Raw genomic sequence first — 21362 nt, forward strand, 5'->3', positions numbered from 1 at the left:
TTCTCTTTCTCTATCTCTTCTGGGATCCCTATAATGCAAATACTATTATACTTTATGATGTTGCTGAGGTTCCTAAGATTATTTTCATTTTAGTACCTTTTTTTTTTTGTCTCTCCTGTTCAGTTTGATTGCTTTATATTACTCTGTCCTCCAGGTCACTGATCTGTTATTTGTTTCCTCTAGTCTATTATTTATTCCATCTAGTATATTTTTAATTTCAGTTATTGACTTCTTTATCTCTTTATTTTTTTATGTTTTCTATCTTTTTGTTAATTGTCTCACTGAGGTCCTCCACTCTTTTCTCAAGTCCAGTGAGTATCTTTATGATCATTACTTTAAATTCTCAGTCAGGTATATGAGTTATCTTCATTTCATTTAGCTCTCTTGCTGTGATTTTGTCCCATTATTTCATTTGGGACATATTACTCTGTTTCTTCATTTTACCCAACTCTCTATATCTGGTTCTATGTGTTAGAAGACTGAGATATGTCTGCTGCTCTTGAAAGCAGTGGCCTTACGAAGAGGAGGTGTACCCTGTAGTTCAATGTCCCCTGTTCACCAGAACTTGGCACTTCAAAGTATCTCCTATGTGTGTTGTGTGTGCCTTACTACTGTGGCTGAGCCACTTTTGCCTTCAGTCCAGTCATCGGAAATGGCTCTCTTTACCTTGTGGGCAGAGTTTTGTCCCTGTGTCACTAGTGGGCCAGTCTGGGACTGCCTTGGACTTGACTTGAGTCAGACCAGGAATTTGCCAGAGATGCAGTAGCACTGAACTGCAGAGCACTTTCCCTGCACTGTCCCCTGAGAAGCTTTCATTGGTGAGTGGGGCCTGCAGTCAGACCAGCTGTCAGCCCCCAGCCCACTGCTGGGGCTGCAGTCAGACTGTTATGTGTGTTTATCTTCCCTTCTTTCCAAGTCAGACATCACTTTGGAGTGGTTCTGACCTCTGTCGGGGATGCCTACACACTGCCAAGCTTGTGGCACCACTTTGGATGGGCTTCAGTCAAGGGCATGTTGGAGTGGGCAGGTTGGCAAGAGAACACAGAGGCAGGATGTGCAGTGTGACCAAAATGTGTGCAGGTCTGTTGTGGGAGGCCACCTGGAGTGAAGGCTTGGCTAGAAGAGGCATATCCACAAGAGAACATAGGTATGGGGCACATTGTTAGCAAGCTAGTTGAAGAGTGAACATGCTGAGTTCCTGCAGGTGTCTGTGTATCTAGGATGGGAAGTGAGGGAGGGAAATAGCAACTGCCAACAATTTTGTTCTTGGAGAAGTCTCCCAAAGATTCCTTCCCCTCCAGAAAATGCTCTGAGATTAGTAAAAAATAAAAATCTCCTTCCCATATACCCAGGCATTTTTCAAACTGTTGCTTCTATGCTGTATCTCCATGGGGCTGTTTGTTGTGCTATCTTTTAAGGGGAGGGACTCAGTTTCCTATTACCCTCTCAGCTCTCCCAGAGCTGAGCCTGATGGTTTTTAAAGTTCCAAGTGTTAAGCCCAGCTGATTGTAAGATCTCTTGAAATTATGCTTCTCTGGTGTTCAAAGCCAAATGTTATGGAGATTTGTCTTCCCCATGTGGTTTCCTCATTCCTGGGGTGCCTGACATGAGGTCTGTTTCTTTCCCATCTCCACACTTGCAATGTCCCTCCTTTCTGTGGACAGTGCCTCAGGTCTGTTTAGCTCCTAGCTGCATCTCTGCCCTTCTTACCCTCTTCAGTGTGGCCTCTTTTCTATATTTAGCATGGAGAGTCTGGTTTTCCAATCTTCAGGTCATTTTCTGAGTTATTTACACCAATGTGGGTATCATCTAGTTGTATCCCTGGAACAAAGTGAACTTAGAGTCCTCCTACTCCACATCTTCGCTGGAAGTAGATGGACCACAATTTATTTAATGTATTTAATGATTCACCTACTGAAGGACATCTTGGTTGCTTCCAAGTTTTGATAATTGTGAGTAAAGCACTTATGTGAAGGTTTTAATGTAGACATAGTTTTCAGTTTTTCAAGGTAGATATCAAGGAACTCAGTTGCTGGATCATATAGTAAGAGTATGTTTAGTTTTGGAATAAAATGCCAAACCATACTCCAAAGTGGTTGTATCATTTTGCATTCTCTCCAGCAGTGAACAAGAGTTCCTAATGCTTCACATCCTTGCCAAAATTTGATTTTTTTTAGTGTTCTTGAATTTTGATCATTCTAATAGGTGTGCAGTGCTCCTAGTTTTGTTTTGTCTTTTGTTTTTGTTTGCTATTTGTTGAATTAACTGTTGATAAATTAAAATATGTCCGCAAATGGGCATTAGTCTAGAGTTCCTTTGCCAACCATGTGTATTAACCACACAAGTGAACACTGCCCAACAGGATCCCATTAAATATCTTCATTGATAATCTTCACTGATGGCTTAATGTCAAGATTTATGTTGTGACTGTTATTAAATTTGTGGGATGTGTCAGAATCTAAACTTAGAAACCATAAAAACATTTTTAAAATATTGTGAGAAAAATATAATATTGTGAGATAAAACCTATTATACAATCTTAGAAGAATGAGTAGATTGATAAAATATCCAATATCAACACATTTAGTAAGTGCTTAGAGATGTCAGGAAAATAAAAGGATAGGATCAATAAGAAACAAACAACAACAACAACAACAACCAAGTACTGACTTTCCTGTACCCAAGCCCTAAGATCACCTGAATATAAAGCCTGGCTATGTTGTCTGGGAAGCACACATAATTCATAGGGAGAGTGGAATATTGTATTAGAATCAGTGTTAGAAGTCATATCTCTGCAACCACTGAGCCTACCTAGCTTTTTCTGTCTCAAATATCCCCAGAGAGGTCTCTTGCCTGTCCCTTCCTGTGCTGAATTTAGCTTTCCTATTTAGTTTATACCTTAGGCACATCCTGTGCTAGACAGTCTAGCACACACTGCTCCCCACCAAAAACACAAGCCCCTCATGTGAGCCCATATTTCACGTGGAGGAAAACAACATGAGCACAGGAAGTCATCCAAATTGATGTGAAGGAAGAACATTCTGCAATTAGATGAGTTCCCTGGGACAATGGTATCACTGAAATAACAGGAAAAGCTAAGTATAAAGGAGACTTGGGAAGAAATACCATGTGTTATAGGAGAAAGAACCAATGAATGGGATATTAGAGGTGTCAACATCTATGACAGGAATGCACCAATGTTTGGCAATGACACAACATCCAGACAAAAGATGAACAGTGACTGGTCAAAAGATCCAACTGTGGTACAGGAGTCAGAAAGGATCAGTAATGGCAGCAGAGTAAGTTGTGGCCTTTAAAAGACAGTTCCGATTCAGTTAAGTGTGAAAATATTGGAGAATGTCTAATTTGAAGCCAATTCTCTTCAATCAAGAGGACTTGCCCAACAAACTGAAGGAGCAAACCCCTTTTTGTGCCTTCTGGATCCTTTCCTGAAACTACATTTTGCAATTACTAATCATGGTAAGTACTAAGGTAACCTGTGGAAAATTCAAACAGGATCAAACCTCTGCAGGTTCCAGCAAGAAGGAAGTGTTGGTAGCCTGTTGTGATAGGCAGAATTTTAAAGCTGTCCCCCAAGATCCCTCCTCTTGGCTTTTCAGTCAAATGCTAATCCAGTACTGCTGCGGGAGGATTTTTCAGATGGAATTAAGGTTACTAGTCAGTTTACCTTAAAATAAAAAGATTATCTTTGATTATCTAAGTGGGTCTAATATAATATGTGAACCCTTACAGCCAAAGAGATGAAAAGGGCTTGACCCAATGTTACTGGCTTTGTAGATGGAGGTAGAGGCCACAAGCCAAGGAATATGGGCAGCCTCTAGAATCCAAGATTGAACTTTGACCAACAGGATAGGGACTTCAGTTGTACAACAACAAGGAACTGAATTCCATCAACAATCTGAATGAGCCTGGGAGGGAATTCATGCTCTGAACCTCCAGAGAAGAACACAGCTCTGCCAACACTATGAATTCAGCCTTGTAAAACCAGGAGCAGAGAAAGTATCTGAGGCAACTCAGATTTCTGACCTACACAACTGTGAGAGTGTAAGTTTTTATTGTTTTCAAGCAATAAAGTTTGTAGTAATTTGTTACAGCAGCAATAGAAAATTAATACATCTGACTTGTCACACTGACAGAAAATTAAAGTTTATGGTTATTTCTTGATTATAAAAGAAATATGTTTTATAGAAAATTCAGAAAAGATGAAAGAGTGAACACCAGATTCTTCACAGCAATAAGTTGAGATCCATTAACACCATTTTGGAGTTAAAATTTAAATCAATCCCCACTGGTCTGAACCACATGCCCAAGTTCTAACTGGTAAAGACAAAGGAATTAAATAAAAAACAAGTTAGAATTTTTATTTCATAACTACCAAAATATAGAGGTCTTTGGTAAATTTGGATTCCAAAGTTCATCTCCAAAACCAAAGTTAAATGAAAGCATCTTAGCTCTCTGTTGGAATTTGAGTCTTGAGAATTTCATAGCTCTGAAGTGGTCACCCAATCAGGTGAGGATACATGGAGAATGAGAAGATCCCCTCCTTGGAGAGGTTCTTTTCTGGATGGTTGGCTAATGGAGACTAGGAGGCTAAGAGTCACTGTGGTTGAGTACAAGGAGATTCAAAAGAGAGAGAGAGAGAGAGAGAGAGGGAGGGAGGGAAAGAGGGAGATGGGGTGGATAGGAGAGAGATTCCTATCACATGTGCTGAGGAAACTGAGCCCAGGGGTCTACTACCTTCTCTTTTCCCCCAGAAGGAATATAAAAAACATCCACTGATACCTGAGCATGTACTTTTGGGTTTCAAAGCCCTTCCACACACTCAAGTGTATTAGTCAGAATTCTCCAGAGAAATATAAAATCCTTCATACATATACATGAAGATATTTATTGGCTTATGCAGTTGTGAGGGCTGGCAGGTCCAACAGGCTGGAAATTGAGGAGACTGTTATATTCTTGAGGCAGAATTCCTTCACCTTCAAAAAATCTGTTTTTGCTTTTAGGGCCATCAACTGATTGGATCAGGCCCACCCATTCTGTTAAGTGTAATCTCCAACTCATCTACATCTGACTGTAGATGCTAACTAACCACATCTACAAAATCCTTCACAGCAGCATCTATTCTAGTGTTTGACCAAACTATTGAATGCCAGAGCCTAGCCAAGTTGACACATAAAATTTTCACCACACTTATCAACCACCCTCAAAAAATCTCTTCTAAATGCATTCAATACTAAAAAATCCAGTTCTATTTCATATGTGCACATAAATTATTTGGCTGTTTTTTTTAGAACTGTGGAACTAAATAAAATAACTTCTTAGTTATTTTGCCTATATATGATATTGACAGGCTGACAACTTATACCAGCAACTGATTTTGCCTTTATGGCACTTGGATGGTCCTGTTAAAAAATATTAATTTTCCTGTTCATATGTCAAAGTCCAGCTTAGACATTACCCTAGAAAAAGAGTTTTCCTGGATCTTCCAGATGCAATTATTCTCCTTGTTTCTTATGCCAACCTCTATCATTTTATTGAGGCTTTGTTGATATTAAAGTCATTGGGATATGTGTTTGCTCTGACACTGGATTATAAGGTAACATATATGATGAAGGCTTAACATGAGCTGAGCAAGAGTGCCTGTACCACATAGTAAGCAGATAGTTAATAAGCATGTGCTCTTTCCTTACTTCTGGAAGGAAGCAGTGTCTAATTTATCTTTGAAGAGCTCTATGACACCAGCAGCGTCATGCATGTGCTCAGAAGCACCTGTCAAAATGGATTGTGTTTAATTCAAAATCATCAGATTCAAAATGAACTAAAAGTCACATCATGTCTTAGATATATGAACACAGGCTCAATTTTTTATAGATTATATTTTTAACGTAAACTAAAAATGTCATATTTAATTGAGTACTTGACCCACTGCAATAATGGCCATTGCACTGACCATAGTGGTATTAGTACCTTACCTAAATTCATCGATGCACCACATGTGTTTATCATACTCCCTTCACCCTCCCAAAACATCATTTGATTCGTAAAAATTATAGCTATTCTGGGGGCGCCTGGGTGGCTCAGTCGGTTGGGCGTCCGACCTCAGCTCAGGTCATGATCTCACGGTTTGTGGGCTCGAGCCCTGCATCAGGCTCTGTGCTGACAGCCCAGAGCTTGGAGCCTGCTTCAGATTCTGTGTCTCCTTCTCTCTCTGCCCCTCCCCTACTTGTGTTCTGTCTTTCTCTGTCTCTCAAAAATAAATAAATGTAAAATATATTTTTTTAATTATAGCTACTCAGCGCTTCTTCAACAAGACCAGACTAGCATACATAACTTTCTCTTAATGTCACATATATCAGATCCCATAATGCAATTATTTGCAACCAAAAATATTTTTTCCACTTTTACATACTGAAATGTAGAAAAAAATCCTGCTGCTAACAAATAAAATGTAATTTGTTTCTATATTTAAAATTTTCTTTTTCTAACCTGTTCCTGTTAGAGTCCTTGTTTTGCCTTCTTCTATGAGGGTAACCCTTTTCTATGTCTTGGTAGCCTCAGCGGCTCTCCTGCCTCCCAGACCTACATCTCCAACTACCCACAGTGTACTCCTCCTTGAACATCCATCTGTCTCCATCTGTGAAACCCTTCATCTTCTCAGAGAGAAACAGTGTCCCCAATTTACTAATGTCATCACTAACCACTAATGCTATCACCCTTCTCTGGGTTACCCAGACTCGTTCGGCCTTAACAACCCAGGCATTACCTTCTGTTCTTTCCTCTCACTGACATCATCAGTGTTCATCACATCTATTCCATTATTTATTTCCAGTTTCTCTCAGTTCTATCTTCCTTTTTTCATACCACCTTGCATATACTGGATTCTTAGTCACTCCACACATTAGCTATTGTAACAGTACCCAAACTATTCCTAAGACAGCAATTTCATCACATTGTTCTTGTCCCAAAACTTCAATGACTTCTAAATGCCAAGATAAAGTCTTTATGTATTTCCTCTCTTTAAATTCCACTAGAACTTGGTATAAACCTGTGTTTCTCCTAATAATCTCCTTCAAAGATCAATTTTTCTTTATTCTACACATTCCCTTTCTATCCTTGTACATTCAGCTCAAATTTCTTCTTCCTCCTAAAGCCTTCTTTTGCCCACCCAGCTGGAAAAGGCTTCTTTCACAAAATTTAGTGTTTATCCCACTCATTTAGCAATAATTATTTATTATCTTATCTTCTGTGGTTCAGGCTGTTACTGTTAATTTAAATTTCTTCCTGTGTATCTTGTTTCTCCAATTGGAATGCAAATGCTAAGTCTGAGGAACAGCAGGGAAGTGGAGATTTAAATTTCCCTGTATCCTTTACATACTCAGCCTGGTATTTGGCACATAAGTAGACACTAAATAAATAAATACTGTTCTTTTTTTCATTATCCTCTTTATTGTTATTAAATATGCTGGTATCAGAAACTAAAATATCCTCAATATTTGGCTGGGTTTGAGTAACAAAGTAATAGAGGAGGAAACAAGCTAATCCATTTTCTCCCTTATGTACTGTCTGTTGTTTTTGAACCAAAGAATTTTGCTCATATTATGAATGTGAGTGTGAAAGCAGACCCAGACATTGCATCACAAATTTCTCATTAACCATCTCTAAGAAGCACAGCATGCTGATGACGTCTTATTCATCAGAAGTATTTCCTGGAGAAAAAAATCTGCACCATTTATGTACCCCTGTCTTTTATTTTGGAACATGGAATGTTGGCCTTTGCACATTTGCAGGAATTTGTCATGATAAATGATGCCAATCACCAGCTTTATTAATGTCATAAATGGAATGAGATAGCTCCTCACAAAGCAAAGAACAATGGTCAAAACTGTCCTCTGCTCATTACAGCCCCTTTTGAAAAATTTACCACACAATTATCCATTTGTGCTCCATTCCTCTAGGTGATGGGGATGGTGTGGGCTTTAGTTCTACTAATCACTTCCAGCTGATGCTCTCAGTCTCCTGGAGTTGTCACACACCATGTTTGGCAGTGTATCAGAGCAGTAGGAAGGGAAAGATCACAAAATCTGAGTTGGAAAGACTATCCAGGTCTGAGTTGTGATTTGTTATGGGCTGAATTGTGTCCCTTACCCTCCAAATTCATATATTCAAACCATAACTCAGTAATGCCAAACTCCAAAAGTGACGATATTTGGAGATAGCATCTTTAAAGACATACTTAAGTTTAAAATGTGGTCTTTGGGTGGACTCTATTCCAGTACAACTGGTGTTTTTATAAGAAGAGGAGATTAGGACATAGACATTTGAAGGGAGAAGACTACCTGAATCCACAGGAAGATGGTCATCTACAAGGCAAGGAGGGAGGTCTCAGAGGAAACCAACCCTGCTGATACCTCAATCTCAGTCTTCTCGTCTCCAGAACTATGAGACGATAAATTCCTATTTAAGCTAGTTAATCTGCATTATTTTGTTATGGGGGCCCAGGAAACTAACACATGATCCAAAGGAAAAAAATAGAGAAGCAACCAAAGCTTTATATTGATTTGTTTGCTTTGAATCTATAGAAGGGCATTATGAAATTCTTATTAACAATACAAATTTCCTTGATGTCTGAAACCTCAGTGAGTCTTGGAGTCCTTCCAGGAAAGTTAGAATGTAGGACTATGGAAGGAAGCAGGAATTGCCACCAGCGCTCTGGCTTTCATTGCCTTTCAGGGTCCTCAAACTCTATCATCCCAAACGCACACCAAAAAGACTTTGTTTTTATTTTTTTTCTTTTTCCACTGCACAACATGTAAGGATCGCATCAGTGATTCTCTTCTTTTAACTCCTGAGCACCATAGCCCAATTATAATAAGAAAGAAATAAACCTTGTTAACTCAAAGCATCATTCTGTTAGCAAAGCTGACTCACAGTTTTACCTAATGTAACAGAACCTTGTCTCTAGTAATACATAGGGTCCAAATGTCTATATGGAGTGATTCCCAAGGGTTCAAATTTATGGGTTTTTTGACAATAAGAATTTATTGAAATGATCTTATTAATGTGAAGTGATGTGAATGCATGTGTTTATAATATTGTACTTTTCTTTCTTTTTAGTTTTTGTTCAAAATAATTTTAGACGACTAAGCCTACCCTACCTAGTTAAAAATGTATATGGATTACTTTACATACATTGTTCTATCCAGGGCTCTGATACCTTCTTTGCTCCCTCCTTGCTAAATATTTGGAGATAAATTCCAAACAGTGTCCAGGATACACAGCTGCCCTAGAATGAAGCCTCTTCACTGTATTCCTCACTGCCTGAGTTGGAAGGTTTTGCATTCCTGATTGTGAACAATCCCTACTGTGTTAGTTTATTTTCTTAATTAACCCCAGCCATGATTTTGTAATGTCGTAACTCTTTCTCTATAAGTTGCACACTCTGTTCCTGAGTCTCTTTAGCAGTTGCATTCTCTTTGCAAAATCAGGGTTTATTGGTTGTTTTGTTTGTTTGCTTGTTTGTTTGTTTGTTTTTATTGCACTGTGATGATACAGGACAAGATTTAAAGCCTATTTGGTAAGTAAAGTCTCTTCTATTTTCAAGTCAAACTAAAAACAGATTCCCACTTGCACAATGCCTTATGCTTCCTGTGTAATACCATTAAATATCCCCAGCCAGCAGTAGCTTGGAACTTTGCTTCATGCCCAATTATCTTCTTTTTTTATTTATTTTTTATTTTTTAAAAAAAAAATTTTTTTTTTCAACGTTTATTTATTTTTGGGACAGAGAGAGACAGAGCATGAACGGGCGAGGGGCAGAGAGAGAGGGAGACACAGAATCAGAAACAGGCTCCAGGCTCCAAGCCATCAGCCCAGAGCCCGACGCGGGGCTCGAACTCACGGACCGCGAGATCGTGACCTGGCTGAAGTCGGATGCTTAACCGACTGCACCACCCAGGCGCCCCTTTGCCCAATATCTTCTAGATTACATATAACGTATGTACAGGATATAAAAGAATTTTTATTTTAAAAAAAAGAAAATCAGTTTATGTTATTAGATAATATACATTCAGCACTTTCCCTTCTCTGAAATTAATAGTGATTTTATTAATCGCATGTTAATATAAATTTATTAGTACTATTTGAAATAACATTAACTTGGTTATAAGAATGTGATTTCAAAAAAGACTGTGATAACAAAGGGCTCAATTTAATTTTCAATGGGCATTGTAATAGAAAACTGGAAAATTAAGTTTAGGTTAAGATGTCAATAAAGAAAGAATATGGAAGTCTGTAATTATGTGGAAGCTTAAATATGTGGAAACTTATCAAAAGATGGGACTATTATAAAAAGGAACGTCGGGGCACCTGGGTGGTTCAGTTGTTTCAGTGGCCAACACTTGGTTTTGGCTCAGGTCATGATTTCACGGTTCATGAGTTCAAGCCCTGCATTGGGCTCTCTGCACTGACAGTGTGGAGACTGTTCAGGATTCTCCCTCTCTCTCTCTCTCAAAATAAATATATAAACTTAAAAAAAATGGAACTTCAGGGGCTCCTGGGTGGCTCAGTCGGTTAAGCAGCTGACTTCGGCTCAGGTCATGATCTCATGGTCCGTGAGTTCAAGCCCCGTGTCAAACTGTGCTGACCGCTCAGAGCCTGGAGCCTGTTTCAGATTCTGTGTCTCCCTCTCTCTCTCTGACCCTCCCCTGTTCATGCTCTGTCTCTCTCTGTCTCAAAAATAAATAAACGTTAAAAAAAATTTTTTTTAAAAATGGAACTTCAGAAAGGTTATATATCAAAGGGCATTCTTCCACAGAGAAGTGTGTTGAATTCTACCAATACAGCAAGTCAGTGACAGGCAGGCTATGTCCTGAACCTCACTGTACTATAGGGTAAACAATATGATATTAGGTCATCTACCAAGACCAAAGGTTTTGGTGCTAAAGATCATCAAAACTTTTATACAAAAAGAAAAAAAAATGTGAACGTTGAACACAAAGGTGGTTCTTTGACACTACCATGAAAACTGTCCCATATCTCTGACCCATCACAGGTGATCTCCCCAGTTAACTCACCTATGATTGTGATAAACCAACTCCATAAATGCATGAAGGTGCCTGTGAGTGGGTATATTTGTCTAGGAGCAAAAATTGTGATTAATAAAACTGTTATGGGGGAAATGGAGAGTTACTAATCAATGGGCATAAAGCTTCAGTTATGCAGGATGAATAAGCTCTAGAGATCATTGTACCTATAATCAACAGCAATGTGTTGTACACTTAGAATTTTATTAAGAGCGTAGATTTAATGCTAGGTGTTCTTAGTACAGTAAAATAGAATTTTAGAAATAATATTAAACCTGTTGAAAACATAATTTTTTTGCCTTTGGAGGAAATTCTTAAACTTTCTTCCTTAATATCTTAAACTGCAAAGGTATCAGTTGTTATATTAGGCAATTTCCCATATTATCTTAATTTCCAAACTTTCCCAATGTCCTCCAATGCTCTCTAATGGGATAACAGATTTATCACCCTGTAAGCAGAGAAAACATAACTTCTTTTTCTCTATACAACTATATTAATCTTCCTTATATATATCTACAATCAAATAATATAAACATGAAACTTTGCTGAGTGCAATAATTTAAACAGTTCCTTTAGCTATATCCTTCATCACATTAAATATAAATAATTTGGTTAGTCTGTCAGATTCTCCTTCCTCCCCCTGCTCCACAAAAGTGGAGGTAGGTAAAAATAAATATCAGGAAATAAATGTTAGAGTGGCCAGTTGATGACGGGGTCTACATGCCATGCTACAAAACTTGGGCATTATTCTATGGGCAACAGAAATTTATTTGAGAAGTTTTGGGCAGGAGGTTAGTTTATAATTTTGGATTTGACACAGCTAGTTAGCCAATGCAATCTATTCCCATCTTCTTTTCTCCTTGTCCACCTCTCACAGTGGAGGTTGGAAAAAAAAAAGACATTCACTTACTTACTCATATTATACGTAAGAGGGCTATGTGACCCAGTTCTAACCAGTGAATTGTGAAGGGAAATCTGTCAGGATCATTCTGTGAAACTTCTATCTTCCTAGAAAAAAAAGAGCAGAAGTTCACAAGGCTTTAAAGTAAGACATACTGCATTGAGTTGTAGCTGTCATCTTGCAACCATGAGGCATCATGCATGAGGACAAAAAGTCAACAGTGAATAATAGCAAAGCAGAAATAAAAGAACCAGGGTCCTTGATGGTATCACAGAACCATGGAATCATCCCTGGACTGATAGATAACCTCCAAAGTCTCATTTGTGATAAAACTTATGTTGCATTACTTAAAACACCTCCACTGTGCTTTCTCTTATTTGCAGCAGAGCAAAGCTTTCAAAATTGACACAGTGTTGTACTGATTGGGGATTTGAAAGGTGCAAAACTAAAATCAAAGTAGCTATTTAGGGAGTTATTCCAATAATACAAGCAGAAAATGAGAATGGGACCTGAAAAGAGAGGGTAGGTACCTAGATGGGCAGAGAGTAAAATTTCTTTAACGTTAATGAAGGAAATATGTAGGACAGGTGATTTAGGTTTTGTCTTAGGTGACTGGTCCCAAAATACAGAAGCAGCAAATTTGAGTGTGAACATGGATTTCAGTTTGAGAAACGTCAAATTTAAGGTGCCCATGCAACATCATGTGGAGCTATCCAATGGGCAGATGAACTTATAAATAAAAGCATTTCTATTTAGTAATATAGATTTGGGATATATTAAGGACACACTAAAATCACCTAGGGAATACCAGGATTTAAGAAGGGAAAAGCAGAGGAGGAGCCAAGATGGCAGAACAGCATGGAAGTTTTTTGTGTGTCTCACGTCCATGAAATACAGCCAGACCAACACTAAACCATCCTGCACACCTAGAAAACTGGGGGATTAACACAACAATCTGCACAACCTGAACCACAGAATTCAGCAGGTACATGGCACGGAGAGGTGAATTTGGGGAGTGAGAAGCCACGGCGGGTAGGGAGCCACTTTTGTGGGTAGAGAGAGGATGGGGACTGGGGAGGGGGTGAGAATAAGGGAAAAGCACCCCTCCCCAAAAGCAGCTGGAGAGAAAGTGGAAAATTGGAAACAGCTGCAGGGACTAAACTAAAAAGGGACAAAGGAGAAAGGAGAGGGTTTAAATTCCATTAAGACTATAAACAAGGGGAGCCCAAAGTCTGCAACTCCAAAACCTGGTGGTGCTCTGGTGGGAAGGGTGAATCCCCAGGAGCAGAGTGGGGTCCAGGAGGTTCTTAGGCCACAAGGGGAAAAGCAGTTCCACTGCTGGAAGGACATTTGGTAGAGACTGTTGAATCCACCTGGTCCCAGCAGACCCCAGAGAACAGCCAGATTTGCTGGTGCTGCAACAAGGTCATTATGGGTGAGGCCTGGTGCCAGATGTGTGTTGTGATTTTCCATAATCCCTGAAACGCTGCTGCTACACTATCTCATGAACTTTTTCTGGGGCGGGCTGGCACCTGGCCACAGTCTTGGGGCACCAGCAGCAGCAGGGTCCACAAAGTGTTCCTGGGTGCAGCCGATATTTGGCCATTGCTTGGTGAGAACTTCACACAGAGGGGCAGAACGGGTCAAAGCCGCAGTCCTTCAGAAGTAAGGGGCCGGGGAAAACAGCCGCATCTGAGACAAAACTTGGGAGAAAGGTACTGCCTGAGGCTTGGTCACAGACAGTAAAAAAGCGGAGAGTGGATGAGAGCTGAAGACAGAGGACAGGTGCACAATTGTTGATCGGGGAGAACAGAGTTCCAATACTAGAGACTGGGTACCTGGGTGACACCTTTTTCACCACTCCCACGCATGCGCATAGGCACCTATGAGCGCCACAACACTCCACCCCAGTAGGCTAGCAGCTCCATCTAGTGGAGAATGAACCCGTTACACTGAGCCCTGCTCAACTGGGCCAACCTCGCTCTTCAAGAACACAACTCTCACTACCTGCTTAGTTTATGGAATATAAATTGCTTCATAGTCTGACTTCTAGGGGAAAGCAAAGTAATTTCAATCGTATTTCAGCCTGTTAGCAGGTCCATCTATTCAATTTTCTTTTTTTTCCCTCTTTTTCACTTCTTTTCCTTTTCTTGAATACAGAAAGAAAAACCATTCATTTTTACTTTAAATTTTTGTTAAAAATATCTTTCTTTAATTTTTTACTATATTTTTTACTTTTTTGTAAATTTTTTCAAATTCTATTTTAATTCCTTCATTTTATTTTAGTCTACTTCAGTGTATTCACTTTTTAAAATTTTCAAACGATTTCCTTTTTTCCCTTTTTCATTTCTTTTCTTTTTCTTGAATACAAAAAGAAAAAAAAATCATTTTTATTTTTAATTTTTATTAAAAATATTTTTCTTTACTTTTTTCTACTATATTCTTTACTTTTGTGTAAATTTTTTCAAATTCTATTTTACCACCATCATCTCATTTTAGTCTACTTCACTGTATTCATTTTGCAAATTCTCAAACGATTTCCTTCTTTTTTTCTTTCTTCCCATCCCCCCTTTTTTCTCTAATCTGTCAAACCACTTTCAACACCCAGACCAAAACACACCTAGGATCTAGCATCATCTATTAGATTTCTGTGTGTGTGTGTGTTTAATTTTAATTTTTTTATTATTTTAATTTTTTTTAATTTCAATTTTTATACCTCATTAATTCCTTTTCTCCCTTCAAAATAACAAAACGAAGAAATTCACCCAAAAAGAAAGAGCACAAAGAAACGACAGCCAGGGATTTAACCAACACAGATACAAGCAAGACGTCTGAACCAGAATTTAGAATCATGATAATAAGAATACTAGCTGGAGTGGAAAATAGATTAGAATCCCTTTCTGCAGAGATAAACGATGTTAAAAATAGCCAGAATGAATTAAAAATGCTATAACTGAGCTGCAATCACGGAAGGATGCAGCAGCGGCAAGGATGGATGAGGCAGAACAGAGAATCAGCGACAGAGAGGGCAAACTTATAGAGAATAATGAAGCAGAAAAAAAGAGGGAGATTAAGGCAAAAGACCACGATTTAAGAATTAGAGAAATTAGTGACTCATTAAAAAGGAACAACATCAGAATCATAGGGGACCCAGAAGAGGAAGAGAGAGAAACGGGTAGAAGGGTTATGCGAGCAAATCATAGCAGAAAACTTTCCTAACCTGGGGAAAGACACAGACATCAAAATCCAGGAAGCACAGAACCCCCAGTAGATTCAACAAAAAACAACCATCAACAAGGCATATCATAGTCAAATTCACAAAATACTCAAGGCAAGGAAAGAATCATGAAAGCAGCAAGGGAGAAAAAATCCCTAACCTACAAGGGAAGACAGATCAGGTTTGCAAGAGACCTATCCACAGAAACTCGGCAGGCCACAAAGGAGTGGCAGGATATATTCAGTGTGCTGAATCAGAAAAATATGCAGCCAAGAATTCTTTATACAGCAAGGCTCTCATTCAAAATAGAAGGAGAGACAAAAAGTTTCCCAGACAAGCAAAAATTAAAGGAGTTTTTGACCACGAAACCAGCCCTGCAAGAAATTTTAAGGGGGACTCTCTGAGGGGAGAAAAGATGAAAAAAATATATATCCATATGTATAGATATAGATATAGATATAGACAGATATGGATATATATATATATATATATATATATATATATATATATATATGGATATGGATATATAAATACCAAAAGCAACAAAGATTAGAAAGGACCAGAGAACACCACCAAAAACTCCAACTCTACAAGCATTATAATGGCAATAAATTCATATCTTTCAGTATTCACTCTAAACGTCAATGGACTGAATGCTCCAATCAAAAGACATAGGGCAACAGAATGGATAAGAACACAAGATCCATCTATAGGCTGTTTACAAGAGACCCACTTTAGACCTAAAGACACCCTCAGATTGAAAATAAGGGGATGGAGAACCATCTATCATGCTAATGGTCAACAAAAGAAAACCAGAGTAGCCACACTTATATCAGACGATCTAGACTTTAAAATAAAGACTGTATCAAGAGATGCAGAAGGGCATTATATTGTAATCAAGGGGTCTATCCAACAAGAAGACCTAACAATTGTAAACAATTATGCGCCAAATGTGAGAGCACCCAAATATATAAATCATCACAAACATAAAGAAACTCACTGATAGTAATATGATAATAGTAGGAGACTTCAACACACCACTCACAACAATGGACAGATCATCTAATAAAAAAATCAACAAGGAAACAATGGCTTTAAATGACACGCTGGACCACATGGACTTAACAGATATATTCAGAACATTTCATCCTAAAGCAGCAGAATATACATTCTTCTCCAGTGCACAGGGAACATTCTCCAGAATAGACCACACACTGGGACACGAATCAGCCCTCATCAAGTACAAAATGATCAAGATCATACCGTGCATATTTTCAGACCAAAATGCTATGAAACTCAAAATCAACCACAAGAAAAAATTTGGAAAGGTAACAAATACTTGGAGACTGACGAACATCCTACTAAAGAATGAATGGGCTAACCAAGCAGTTAAAGAGGAAATTAAAAAGTATATGTAAGTCAATGAAAATGATAACACCACAACCCAAAACCTCTGGGATGCAGCAAAGGTGGTCATAAGAGGAAAGTATATAGCAATCCAGGCCTCCTAAAGAAGGAAGAAAGATCTCAGATACAGAACCTAACTTTACGCCTTAAGGAGCTGGAAAAAGACCAAATAAAACCCAAAAACATCAGAAGACAGGAAATAATAAAGACTAGAGCAGAAACCAAAGCTATTGAAACCAAAAAAACAGTAGAACAGATCAATGAAACCAGAAGCTGGTTCTTTGAAAGAATCAAGAATTTTGATAAACCACTATCCAGTTTGATCAAAAAGAAAAAGGAAAGGACCCAAATAAATAAAATCAAGAATGAAAGAGGAGAGATCACAACCAACACAGCAGAAATAAAAACAATAATAAGAGAATATTCTGAGCAATGATATGCCAATAAAATGGGTAATCTGGAGGAAATGGACAAATTCCTGGAAACATACACACTACCAAAACTGAAACAGAAAAAAATTGAAAATTTCAACAGATCCAGATCCAGTAAGGAAATACAACTAGCAGTCAAAACTCTGCCAAAAAACAAGAGTCCAGGGCCAGATGGCTTTCCAGGGGAATTCTACCAAATATTTAAGGAAGAGTTAACACCTATTCTCTTGAAGCTGTTCCAAAAAATAGAAATGGAAGGAAAACTTCCGAACTCTTTCTATGAAGCCAGCATTACCTTGATTCCAAAACCAGACAGACACCCCATCAAAAAGGAGAACTATAGACCAATTTCCCCGATGCACATGGATGCAAAAATCCTGAACAAGATACTAGCCAACCGGCTCCAACAATACATTAAAAAAATTATTCACCATGACCAAGTGGGATTTATACCTAGGATGCAGGATATATCTGCAAAACAATTAATGTGATTTATCACATCAATAAAAGAAAGAACCAGAACCATATGATCCTCTCAATAGATGCAGAGAAAGAATTTGACAAAGTACAGCATCCTTTCTTGAAAAAAACCCTCAAGAAAGTAGGGATAGAAGGAGCATACCTCAAGATCATAAAAGCCATATATGAATGACCCACCGCTAATATCATCCTCAATGGGGAAAAACTGAGAGCTTTCCCCCTTAGGTCAGGAACAACACAGGGATGTCCACTCTCGCCACTGTTATTCAACATAGTATTGGAAATCTTAGCCTCTGCAATCAAACAACACAAAGAAATAAAAGGCATCCAAATTGGCCAGGAGGAGGTCAAACTTTCACTCTTCACAGATGACATGATACTCTATATGGGAAACCCAAAAGATTCCACCAAAAAACTGCTAGAACTGATTCATGAATTCAGCAAAGTCGCAGGATATAAAATCAATGCACAGAAATCTGTTGCATTCCTATACACCAACAATGAAGTGACAGAAAGAGAAATCAAGGAATCGATCCCATTTACAGTGGCACAAAAAACCATAAAATACCTAGGAATAAATCTAACCAAAGAGGTGAAATATCTATACACTGAAAACTATAGAAAACTTATGAAAGAAATTGAAGAAGACACAAAAAAACGGAAAAAGATTCCATGCTCCTGGATAGGAAGAACAAATATTGTTAAAATGTCGATACTACCCAAAGCAATCTACATATTCAATGCAATCCCTATCAAAATAACACCAGCATTTTTCACAGAGCTAGAACAAATAATCCTAAAATTTGTATGGAACCAGAAAAGACCCTGGATATCCAAAGCAATCCCAATTCTGAAAAAGAAAACCAAAGCAGGAGGCATCACAATCCCAGACTTCAAGCTATACTACAAAGTTGTAATCATGAAGACAGCATGGTACTGGCACAAGAACAGAGACACTCAGATCAATGGAACATAATGGAGAACCCAGAAATGGACCCACAAATGTTTGGGCAGCTAATCTTTGACAAAGCAAGAAAGAATATCCAATGGAATAAAGACAGTCTCTTCAGCAAATGGTTCTAGGAAAACTGGATAGCGACATGCAGAAGAATGAACTTGGATCACTTTCTTACACCATACACAAAAATGAACTCAAAATGGATGAAAGACCTCAATGTAAGACAGGAAGCCATCCAAATCCTCGAGGAGAAAGCAGGCAAAAACCTCTTTGATCAAGGCTGCAGCAACTTCTTGCTCAACACGTCTCTGGATGGAAGGGAAACAAAAGCAAAATGAACAACTGGGACCTCATCAAAATAAAAAGCTTCTGCACAGCAAAGGAAATAATCAGCAAAACTAAAAGGCACCTGACAGAATGGGAAAAGATATTGCAAATGACATATCAGATAAAGGGTTAATATCCAAAATCTATAAAGAACTTATCAAACTCAACACCCAACAAAACAAATAATCCAGTGAAGAAATGGGCAAAAGACATGAATAGACACTTCTCCAAAGAAGACATCCAGATGGCCAACCAACACACGAAAAAATGCTCAACATCACTCATCATCAGGGAAATAGAAATCAAAACTACAATGAGATACCACCTTACGCCTGTCAGAATGGCTAACATTAACAACTCAGGTAACAACAGACGTTGGCAAGGATGCGGAGAAAGAGGATCTCTTTTGCATTGTTGGTGGCAATGCAAGCTGGTGCAGCCACTCTGGAATACAGTATGGAGGTTCCTCAAAAAATTAAAAATAGAACTACCCTATGATCCAGCAATTGCACTACTAGGCATTTATCCAAGGGATACAGATATGCTGTTTTGAAGGGGCACATGCACCCCTGTGTTTATAGCACTATCTACAATAGCCAAAGTATGGAAAAAGCCAACATGTCCACTGATGGATGAATGCATAAAGAAGTGGTATATATATACAATGGAATATTACTTGGCAATCAAAAAGAATGAAATCTTGCCATTTGCAATGACGTGGATGGAACTGGAGGGTATCATGCTAAGTGAGATTAGCCAAAGAAAGACAAAAATCATACGACTTCACTTATATGAGACTTTAAGAGACAAAACAGATGAACATAAGAGAAGGGAAACAAAAATAATATAAAAACAGGGAAGGGTTGACAAAACATAAGAGATTCATAAATATGGAGAACAAACTGAGGGTTGCTGGAAGGGTTGTGGGAGGGGGGATGGGCTAAATGGGTAAGGGCACTAAGGAATCTACTCCTGAAATTGTTGTTCCACTATATGCTAACTAATTTGGATGTAAATTAAAAAAAATAAATAAATGAAATTAAAAAAAAAAAAAAAAGAAGGGCAAAGGAGAAAAAGGAGAAAGCAAAGACTGAGTAGAAGCACCAGGTCTGAACAGCTTTAGTGTCTGACTCAGTGCATCCTGGCTGAGACTCAGCCTTATGTGTAAAATTATTAAAAGATAAAACCATCAGAGAAAATCTTAAATAAAAAAAAGCAAAACCAGAATTTTCCTTTCTTGCATAAAGGAGAGCCATACTAGTCAGGCACATTCTTACTGAGGAAAGCAAATTGCTAATCTTATATACGTTTTTGTGGGGATGAGTTTATTTGGGTTGATGTTGGTCACAGAGATAAGAATGGGTTGACATCAACCTTTGAAGAATGCTTCCTGGTACATGTCCACCTCTAATTATCTGACTTCCTAAGTGTCAGTCTGTCACCAACTCGTTGGCTTTCAGAGGCATATGCAATGAGGTGAAATGACACTGATCAACTAGAGAGGTTTAAAACCAGCTCTGGAGTTTGCTTGCCAACACAGTCATAGAACTATCACTGATTAATTTAAAAGCTGAAAACCTGTTCTGGTGGTTGTTGCCATGGCTATAGAAAAATCAGACTTTTCCTAGAAGAATGTGGACTCTTGCTGCTCTCAAAGTTAAATGGTGCCAAGTTCAAGTGAGGTGAAGACTGACATGTGTCCACTAGGGTTAGGAATTTCACTTCAGGAGCAATTTCAATGGAGTAGATGAGGAACTAAAATACTACAATTCTCCACTAATCTAGTCATGCTCACAATTTTCTCTAAGAGCAGGAAGCAGAAAGGGAAAAAAAGCTGGTTCAAGGAAAATATAAAGAGGGATAGTAAAGCAAAGCTCGCATTTATTGAGGGCCTGCCGTATGCTAGCAGTTATGCTAAAGTACCTGACATACTTTATCTCATTTAATTCTCACAACCATGCCTTACGGCAGCTATTAGGAGCAGTAGTAGCATTCCCACTTTACAGATGATAAAACTGAGGCTCAGGACACTAAATAATATTTCCAATGATTGGTAGGGAATTAGCTGGACACCAGGATTGTGTGAATTCAGTCTCAGATTGTGGCATTGTACCATTCTGTTGCTAAATAGGAGATGGCGTGAGCTATAAGTACCTGCTCCAACCCATGCAATATTCCTCTTCTTCTCTTAAGCTATTCCTCCAATCCCCTACAAAGCAGTGACCAGGAATACAGATGCATCTAGACATGCTAAGAGTACAGACCCTAAGAAATAGAGCCCAGTAAACCATGTCACTGCTCACACATATGAACCATGACTGAATAGCAGGTTTTTCTTTTTTTTTTTATAAGTCTTTTTTGTTTTTTTTTTTTCCAACGTTTATTTATTTATTTATTTATTTATTTTTTTTATTTTATATATGAAATTTATTGTCAAATTGGTTTCCATACAACACCCAGTGCTCATCCCAAAAGGTGCCCTCCTCAGTACCCATCACCCACCCTCTCCTCCCTCCCACCCCCCATCAACCCTTAGTTT

This window comes from Puma concolor, chromosome B2, assembly GCF_028749965.1.
Source record: "Puma concolor isolate L17-30 chromosome B2, mPumCon1.1.hap2, whole genome shotgun sequence".
Classification (NCBI taxonomy): domain Eukaryota; kingdom Metazoa; phylum Chordata; class Mammalia; order Carnivora; family Felidae; genus Puma; species Puma concolor.